Source organism: Nerophis lumbriciformis, linkage group LG14 (assembly GCF_033978685.3).
Source record: "Nerophis lumbriciformis linkage group LG14, RoL_Nlum_v2.1, whole genome shotgun sequence".
NCBI classification, from domain to species: Eukaryota; Metazoa; Chordata; class Actinopteri; order Syngnathiformes; family Syngnathidae; genus Nerophis; species Nerophis lumbriciformis.
The window spans coordinates 42,251,324-42,261,539 of NC_084561.2; the positions used below are offsets into that span (position 1 = coordinate 42,251,324).

Consider the following 10,216-nt stretch of genomic DNA (forward strand, 5'->3'; position numbering starts at 1 on the left):
TTTTTACAGTAAAATTCTGTCGACTGAGCTGTCAGTTTTGTGTGTTTTTTTACTGTAAAATCCACGGTTGATGATCTTATGGTATCACATTTTATTTTGGTAAAAAAACACAAAATACAGCTGAGGCGCCAAAATAAAATTAAACAGCGATACTGTATTTCTATTTACAGTAATATGTTGTAAAAAAAAAATAGTAATTGAAAAAAACATTAAATACAGTATTTTACAGTAAAAAAAATTCTGTAAAAAACTGTGGTAAAATCCGCTGATTTTTTTTTACTCTTTATGTTAAAAAAATGTAAAACATTTAAATTCACAGGCAAATTTATTAATTATTTACTGTTACAAGCGGCCCTCTAATGGCAGCCATGACTGCGGTGGGGCCCTCAATGAAGACAAGTTTGACACCCTTGGTCTAGTGCAGGGTCGGCAACCCGCGGCTCCGGAGCCGCATGCGGCTCTTTGATCACTCTGATGCGGCTCAGCTGCAAACTTGCCGACCCTCCCAATTTTCCCGGGAGATTTCCGGATTTCAGTGCTTCTCGCACGAGACTCCCGAGATTAATATTCTCCGATTATCAACCTAACAATAATAAGGGCGCGCCATGATGGTACAGCAATGACAAACACATTTCGGGAGAACATCTGCACCTTAACACAACAGAACAAATACCCAGAATCCCATGCAGCCCTGACTCTTCCGGGCTACATTATACACCCCTGCTACCACCAAACCCCGCCCCCACCCCAGCCCTGCTCCCCCAAACATCACCCCCCCCTCCGTGCATCGGTTGAGGTGGGTGGGGTTTGGTAGCAGGGGTGTATAATGTAGCCCGGAAGAGTCAGGGCTGCATGGGATTCTGGGTATTTGTTCTGTTGTGTTTATGTTGTGTTAAGGTGCAGATGTTCTCCCGAAATGTGTTTGTCATTCTTTTTTGATGTGGGTTCACAGTGTGGCGCATATTAGTAAGAGTGTTAAAGTTCATACCGCTACCGTCAGTGTAACCTGTGTGGTTGTTGACTAAGTATGCCTTGCTGTCATTTACATGAGCAAGCAGAAGTCCCATACCACATGTGGCTGGGCCGGCACGCTGGATGTAGTGGGTGCTAAATGCTGCACCATCATGGCACGTTCGAATAGTTGCCCTGAAATTCATAGTATGCTGTAAAACTCAGGAGGGCTGACAAGCGCCATTCATATAAAACTTGAAACCCTTGGTTTATACATAGCACAAAGCAAAAAAAAGACTTTGTATGCAGTGTCATTTCGTTTTAAATTTCAATAGATTTTTGTGGCTCCCATTGATTTCTTTGTTTTGTGAAACTGGTCAAAATGGCTCTTTGACTGGTAAAGGTTGCCGACCCCTGGTCTAGTGGGACAGGCAAAAATTAAGTTGGAGAAAATGCAGTCCTTTATAAACTAATTAATGTTTCTCTCCGGCCCAGTAGAAAAAGCGCCACGGACTGGTGGTTGGGGACCACTGATGTAGATCATGTTATGATTTTAAACGTAGAAAAAAAAATCACAATATAAAGAATGAGACAAAAATATTAAAGGGAAAACCCAAAGTCAACGTACAATGTGTGGAATCAATCAAGCTTAAAAAATGAACTTAACAACATAACATTCATTGAACGGTTTTGTGAGCTGTGACCCTAATCAGGATGCAACTGAGCACTTTGGGCCAGAAAAGGAAGCTTCCAAACAACACAGGATGTAAGGGTGTGGGGGAACGTTGGCCTCAAAAACAGGCTAGTTGAATGGTCCAGCAACAGCACATTGGCAAACATACAGTCGCGATCAAAAGTTTACATACACTTGTAAAGAACATAATGTCATGGCTGTATTGAGTTTCCAATACTTTCTACAACTCTTGCTTTTTTGTAATAGAGTGATTGGAGCACATACTTGTTGGTTCAGTGAGAGCTGAAGATCCTGGCCAGTTGAAGCCATCAGGACCACATCATCTGCAAAAAGCAGAGACCTAATCCTGCAGCCACCAAACCGGATCCTCTAAACGCCCTGACTGTGCCTTGAAATTCTGTCCATAAAAGTTATGAACAGAATCAGTGACATATGCGGGCCTTTTCAAAAGTTAAAAAGTTAAAGTACCAATGATTGTCTCACACACACTAGGTGTGGCGAAATTATTCTCTGGATTTGACCCATCACCCTTGATCACTCCCTGGGAGGTGAGGGGAGCAGTGAGCAGCAGCGGTGGCCGCGCCCGAGAATAAGTTTTGGTGATTTAACCCCCAATTCCAACCCTTGATGCTGAGTGCCAAGCAGGGAGGTAATGGCTCCCATTTTTATAGTCTTTGGTATGACTCGGCCAGGGTTTGAACTCACGACCTACCGATCTCAGGGCGGATACTCTAACCTCTAGGCCACTGAGCAGGTAAATATCTCCCTAATTCTGAGGTCTCAAGGTTGGCAAGTATGGTGACAGGTGGTGACAGTACACCTACTTGGAGACAAGAGTATATTGATGCAATCTTGGTTATGGTTTAAAGTCATATCCAATTCAGTCATAACCTTATGTAGCCGAGGATCGGACCGCCAAGTGCCCTGCCTTTGGCTGCCGCCCAGCTCACATTGCACCCGACCTTTATGGCCCCTCCCATGAGTGGTGAGCCCATTGGAGAGGGGACCCATGTTGCCTCTTTGGGCTGTGCCCGGTTGGGCCACATGGGGACAGGCTATGGCGTCACATTAGTGCCAAAAATCCGAGCGCATAAAAACTGTTATCGCGCGCTGATTCTCCACTTCGTGCGCGCGCGTGGTGCCTTTCTGTGCGCTCTCTGTGTACTCCTGGCATCTCTCCTCGCGCTGTCATGTTTCTTTTTGGCACTTTGGGGGCGGGTATGCTTAGACGGCCCCTTCTTTCTGATTGGTCAGGCGAAAAATGCTGAAAAATGCTCAGAGCCAATCAGAAGTATAGCAGGGCGGGTCATCGTCAATATGTATCAAGATTTACGGAGGAAGAAGTGGATAAAAAAATGTCGCGCGCTGATGAAGGTTATTTCATACCACATAAACACAATACAGGGTAATACAAAATGTGACCCAAATAAATAATAAGACAACAAACACCATAATCACATCTTTCAGCCAGAACTGGTCCACCAGCAATAACATCCAACCATAACATTATTTTATATTTTCACTTCTTCTTGAACATTTGTTTTCTAATTTATGGAATTTCTTTTGATTCAGCCATAAAATCAATGAAATAATCTTTGAATTTTGTTTTTAAAATGTTAAAAATAGCTTTTAATAATGTATTCTGAAACAGTTTAAAATAATCAGAGAACTGACTAACACTGACCCTACACAACTATGTTGCACAATTAAGTCTTTTTTTTTTAAAGCGAAAGAGGTCATTTCAACAGGTACAGCATCCTATGTCATATCTACATGTAATAAGATTTGTAACAAGGCAAACCGTTTGTAAATTGGTCGAAAATCGAGCAAGTTATGGTAATTTAATTAGTACATGTACCATTGACATCAATGTAATGATTGAGGCTAGATGTCCGAGGTAAGATGGCTACAACGTTGCTACGCTGGAGAATGATTGGTCATATGAAAAATGCTCACAGCCAATCAGAAAGGAGGGGCCGTCTAAGCATACCCGCCCCCGAAGTGCCAAAAAGAAACATGACAGCGCGAGGAAAGATGCCAGGAGTACACAGAGCGCGCACAGACCGAGACGGCGCGCGCGCAGAAAGGCACCACGTGCGCGCAAAAAGGTGTTGCGCGCGCGCAAAAGGGTGTCGCGCGCGCGCACGAAGTGGAGAATCAGCGCGCGATAACAGTTTTTATGCGCTTGGATTTTTGTCACTAATGTGACGCCATAACAGGCCCAGCCATCCGGCGCTCGCCATCGTGCCTCAACTCCGGGCCTGGCTCTAGAGGGGGGCCCCGTTGACCCGCGTCCGGGCGAGGGAAATCTGAGTCTCGGTTCTTGTATTTCCATAGAAGTCTTCGAGCTGCTCCTTGTCACCGGATCGGTGCGGCGTCTTCAGTAATGCGGACGCTGTATCGATCTGTTGTGGTGAAGAAGGAGCTGAGCCGGAAGACATAGCTCTCAATTTACCGGTCGATCTACGTTCCCATCCTCACCTATGGTCATGAGCTTTGGGTTATGACCGAAAGGACAAGATCACGGGTACAAGCGGCTGAAATGAGTTTCCTCCGCCGGGTGGCGGGGCTCTCCCTTAGAGATAGGGTGAGAAGCTCTGTCATCCGGGAGGAGCTCAAAGTAAAGCCGCTGCTCCTCCACATGGAGAGGAGCCAGATGAGGTGGTTCGGGCATCTGGTCAGGATGCCACCCGAACGCCTCCCTAGGGAGGTGTTTAGGGCAAGTCCGACCGGTAGGAGGCCACGGCGAAGACCCAGGACACGTTGGGAAGACTATGTCTCCCGGCTGGCCTGGGAACGCCTCGGGATCCCCCGGGAAGAGCTGGACGAAGTGGCTGGGGAGAGGGAAGTCTGGGCTTCCCTGTTTAGGCTGCTGCCCCCACGACCCGACCTCGGATAAGCGGTAGAAGAAGATGGATGGATGGTCATATCCAACAACTTTTTACTGTCAACTGAGTTTCGTTTTTTTAATGATTTCTGCTGGTGGTGTGCCTCCGCATTTTTTCAACGCAAAAAAGGTGCCTTGGCTCAAAAAAGGTTGAAAAACACTGCTATAGTAGACTTCAAACAACGGGCTACATCATTCTAGACCAGATCTGGGCAAATTAAGGCCCGGGGGCCACATGTGGCCCGTTAAGCTTTTCAATCTGGCCCGCCGGACATTCCCCAAAAAATTTTTTAGATCTTAAAGCTGGAAAGTGTAGCTGCCATTATGATGTGCAGTGATGTTTTCTAATGACCGTAAGTCTTCAGCTATACTAAGTCTTTAAATGGTTGGAATCTGCACTTTTGCATGGTATACTAGTTACTATGGTACAGGTCCGGTGGCCATGGATGAAGTGCTGGCTGTCCAGAGTCGGGACCCGGGGTGGACCGCTCGCCTGTGCATCGGCTGGGAACATCTCTGCGCTGCTGACCCGTCTCCGCTCGGGATGGTGTCCTGCTGGCCCCACTATGGACTGGACTCTTACTATTATGTTGGATCCACTATGGACTGGACTCTCACAATATTATGTCAGACCCACTCGACATCCATTGCTTTCGGTCTCCCCTAGAGGGGGGGGTTACCCACATATGCGGTCCTCTCCAAGGTTTCTCATAGTCATTCACATCGACGTCCCACTGGGGTGAGTTTTTCCTTGCCCTTATGTGGGCTTTGTACCGAGGATGTCGTTGTGGCTTGTGCAGCCCTTTGAGACACTTGTGATTTAGGGCTATATAAATAAACATTGATTGATTGATTGATTGATATCCTGCGACACTCAAAGCAGATGCATTTCCAACGATAAAGTCAAAGAAATCTGCCGCCAGACCCCCATTGAATCTGCCGGAGTGTGTGAGCAATTCAGGGACAAAGGACCTCGGTAGCACGGCAAGCGATGGCGGCAGTTTGTTCCCGCAGACGAGCGAGCTAAACCCCCTGGATGTCTCGGCTCACACCGTCCCTTATGCCACCGAAGACGATCAAGAGAAGAATATCGACCCTAGCTTCCCTGGCCTGCTGACATGAGGGTATGTCTACAGAATATATTAATTGATGAAAATTGGGCTGTCTGCACTCTCAAAGTGCATGTTGTTGCCAAATGTATTTCATATGCTGTAAACCTAGTTCATAGTTGTTAGTTTCCTTTAATGCCAAACAAACACATACCAATCGTTGGTTGGAAGGCGATCGCCGAATTCGTCCTCGCTTTCTCCCGTGTCGCTGGCTGTCGTGTCGTTTTCGTCGGTTTCGCTTGCATACGGTTCAAACCGATATGGCTCAATAGCTTCAGTTTCTTCTTCAATTTCGTTTTCGCTACCTGCCTCCACACTACAACCATCCGTTTCAATACATGCGTAATCTGTTGAATCGCTTAAGCCGCTGAAATCCGAGTCTGAATCCGAGCTAATGTCGCTATAGCTTGCTGTTCTTTCCGCCATGTTTGTTTGTGTTGGCTTCACTATGTGACGTCACAGGAAAATGGACGGGTGTTTATAACGATGGTTAAAATCAGGCACTTTTAAGCTTTTTTTAGGGATATTGCGTGATGGGTAAAATTTTGAAAAAAACTTCGAAAAATATAATAAGCCACTGGGAACTGATTTTTAATGGTTTTAACATACCTGCCAACTTTTGAAATCAGAAAAACCTAGTAGCCAGGGTCCAAGGGCCGCAGGCCCCGGTAGGTCCAGGACAAAGTCCTGGTGGAGGGTTCAGGGCTTCGCCCCCCGACGCAAAATGATTGATTGCATTCAGACAGGTTAAAATGTTGCTAAAACCATCACTTTTCGATCAGTCACAGTGACTTTTCAAAACAGAAATATTACAGCAAAAATCATATGGGTTGATTGGCATGTTTATTCTGTAAGCTAACTTCAATAGTTTGAAATTATTTTGACAGTCAATGCCAGTTATCCTGTCAACCTTTCACAAGACTTCAATTTGTTAATTGAAAGTATAAACAGTATAAACACTTTTTACAGTAAACAAATGGTAAAACAGTACTAAACAATTCCATTAAAAAAAAAATTGGTGTCATTATTAACTTTCTGTCCAAGCTTGTATAATCTACTGCCTTGTTCAATTGTAAAAAATATTCTGTGCCTAAAATTCACATTTCTATCACAATTATCATACTGTAAATATGGTAAGCTAACTTCATTAAAATTAATAGTCCTGTCAATAGCATGGAATTACAATTCAAATGTAGTTTTTTTGTAAGCCTTTCAAAAGAATTCAAAATATGAAAAATTAATGAAAATTAATTTAAGCCATCAGACACTTGAAAAGTGGCACATCACATCTCTAATGTAATCATTTGAACTTTTCAACAGAAATAGCACTGCAAAAATATTAAGGACATACTTCTGTATTTTGGTAGTTATGCTGTCAACATTCAACAAGATTTCTTCAACTTGGACTTGAAAGCATAAATAGTATAAACACTTTTAACAGTATGTCGTGCTGTGAAATACAGCCGACAGGATTGCGCACCAAACACGAAGCAAGGCCAAAGCGCATGCATGCTGCAGGAGAACAAAGGACTTCTTTCATTTAAGGTTTGTGATAAACCATCAAACTCATTCGTTAAAAGGACTCTATAGTAATATAAAGCGAATTTTTCTGGACATTATCATACAAGAAAAGTTTATTTTTGGGACCGCGATCACCGCGTAATGATTTTTAAAGGTTGCATTACAAACATTTAACTGTCCCATGTGATCAGCCAGTGCGATTGGAAGTCCATGCTCAATTATTGCCTCCGTAAATAAAACTTCGGCATTCATCACATCCAAAGAATCTGTTTGGGCGACGAAAAACGTTGAAAGTTTTCCACTTGTATCGCTAGCAACGGCATTAGACTTGTGTTTTTTTGTCCCAACGTGGTCTTTTACATCGCTAATTCCCAGAGGTGTGGACTCGAGTCACATGACTTGGACTCGAGTCAGACTCGAGTCATGAATTTGATGACTTTAGACTCGACTTGACAAAATGTAAAAAGACTTGCAACTCGACTTAGACTTTAACATCAATGACTTGTGACTTCACTTGGACTTGAGCCTTTTGAATTGACATGACTTGACATGACTTGCTACTTTCCCCAAACCCCAAAGATGAAAAAGTTATTCGGGAGCGCTCCGTATTTTTCATTGTGTACTTGTCTATCAGCGTTGCGTGTGTCAGCTGGTGTGGTCTCAGTACAACAGCCAATCAAATTAGATCTACTTTGTTTTCATCACACAGCATTCATCCAATCAAATTGCAGGACAACCAACGAAGAAGACATGTCCAAACCACACGCCAGTGAACAAAAAATGATACCTAAAATAATTTCGTTTGGGTATAAAAATTACGAGGTGGTCAACACAAAACGGTTTGCAGTATGCAACACATGCGGTTCGAAAATTACTGATGGAGAGGCAACAACTTCCAACTTCGTCCGGCATTTGAAGTTGCACAAAGAACGGTAAGTTTTGAATGTAAGATAACGTTTATTGGCTAAGTAACGTGACTTTTATTTGCTGTGTAGTTAAATCAGTGAGGCTGTAAACTCACTGCTAACGTTATAACGTTATTGCAAACACGGGAATCTGTTGCAGTTCACTACCTTATTCATACTTTTTGTTCAGTGATTTTTTTTAAGCAGGGTTACGTTAGTCAATATATCACACGTAACGTTAGACGGCGGTCAGCAGCACCGCGTATTTTAGCCACCTAAAAAAAGACAAAAATAGTAAAATAAAGGTCAGTTAAAATGTATACTATATTATGAATATGTGTACCGTTTTAGCTAGCTTTCTGACATACTGTTGGTTGTTTACCTCAGTGGTCCCCAACCACCGGGCCGCGGCCCGGTACTGGTCCGTGGATCGATTGGTATCGGGCCGCACAAGAAATTTTTATTTTTATTTTTTTAATTAAGTCAACATAAAAAACACAAGATACACTTACAAGTAGTGCACCAACCCAAAAAACCTCTCTCCCCCTTTTGTTCTGGGCATTGAACATGAAGACTCTTCCTTCACTGTTCCGAGTGGCCATGAGAGTCTTGGCAGTGCCTGCCTCCAGTGCTCCAGTGGAGCAAGTTTTCAGCCATGGTGGCATCATACTACGCCCCCATCGTGCACAAATGACTGACAGACTCTTGGCTAATTTGGTCTTTTGCAAATGCAATGCAGCATAGGGCCCTGACATATAAAAAGTACAACTTTTTTGTTATGTTCACGTATATGTCATGTTTTTTCAATGTTAACACTTTTGTACAAATAAGTACATTTGCACTTTATTTTTCAATGTGTTTGTTCTGTAAAGGAATGAGTTAATGTTTAAAATGACTGGTTAATAGTGCTATTATAAAGTGCAATGTCAGCACAATTTTCTTTCCTGCAATTTAAAATGCACTTGTTTTAATAAATAAATACAGCGTTTGAAAAGCATACACAATCTGTGTTAATATATTAGTCTGTGGTTAAAAGGACTTGAAAGGACTCGAAACTCAAAATGCAGGACTTAGGACTTGACTTGAGACTTTCCAGTCTTGACTTTGGACTTGCCTGTCTTGACTCGGGACTTGACTCGGACTTGAGGGCAAAGACTTGAGACTTACTTGTGACTTGCAAAACAATGACTTGGTCCCACCTCTGCTAATTCCTCCGTGTCCGATCGAAAAATCTTGTCTGCACAAGGTGCAATTCGTGTAGTTTTCACCCTTTTTTTTTTTTTTAATTAATGAAAAACCGTATTTTTTATCACTGCAACCGTAACCCGGAATAGGTTGATGAAAACCGTACGAATTACGGGAAAACCGGAGTAGTTGGAAGGTATGTTTTAACCATTCTGAAATTGGTAATGTTCCCCTTTAAGGCGGTCTGTCATAATGGTTTTAGCATTCAATCAGACATTATTGTGAGGTTTTGTATTAGTGTTCCTAAAAACAATACCAGCCCCCAGACACATTTTTGTTCTCTAAATTTGGCCCCCGAGTCAAAATAATTGCCCAGGCCCGTTCTAGACATACCTCAGAGGGCGGCAGATGGCGGGCTAGATCCAGCCTTCAGGCTTCCATCCATCCTCGGGCTTGTCAGCGGGAGACGTGGGAAGAGGAGACTGGAACAAACAAGATGAGGTCAAGGGTGTTGATATTGGCTCGGCTAGCTGTGTTAAGAATGACAACGCTGTGATGATGCGGACGTTAACTCGTCACATCATGACGACAAGCCTCGTATGATAATACAACAAAAACGTTACAATTAGCCGTGTCCGCCTTTGTAATGCTAGTCGGTTTAAGCCCGCCTAACTAACACGTTAACATTATAGTACACAATACAAAATACGAGCTTACGGAGATGATGGCGGCGCTGCTAGCTTCTCCGCGGCTAACAGCAGCCAGCGAGCCGAGCCCTGCTGGTTCCCCAAGCAGACTGTCCTCCGTCCTTTCACCGGCCACTCTTCACGGCAGGAGCCCGTCACCCACATCGGGGGACCGCCTTCTCTTGTCGTGAACGGAAGCAGAGCAGCATGTCGTGTGCGAGGATGTTGCGAACCGTGCCGACAAGTGCCATTAATGGGTCGAGCGGCGAGGGCACACC

The 10,216-nt window shown here is 43.8% G+C and overlaps 1 protein-coding gene across 3 annotated transcripts in view; it reads right to left on the reverse strand.

Moving 5' to 3' along the window:
* Positions 1–10,216, reverse strand: part of LOC133616357 (phosphatidylinositol 4,5-bisphosphate 3-kinase catalytic subunit alpha isoform-like) — a 75,526-nt gene extending 65,310 nt beyond the window's left edge. For all 3 annotated transcript variants that reach the window (XM_061975514.2, XM_061975512.2, XM_061975513.2), the window contains exons 1-2: positions 9,970–10,216; positions 9,646–9,734 (exon numbers count right to left, since the gene is read on the reverse strand). The gene's annotated coding sequence lies outside the window, so the exon portion shown is untranslated. The remainder of the gene's footprint in view (positions 1–9,645; positions 9,735–9,969) is intronic.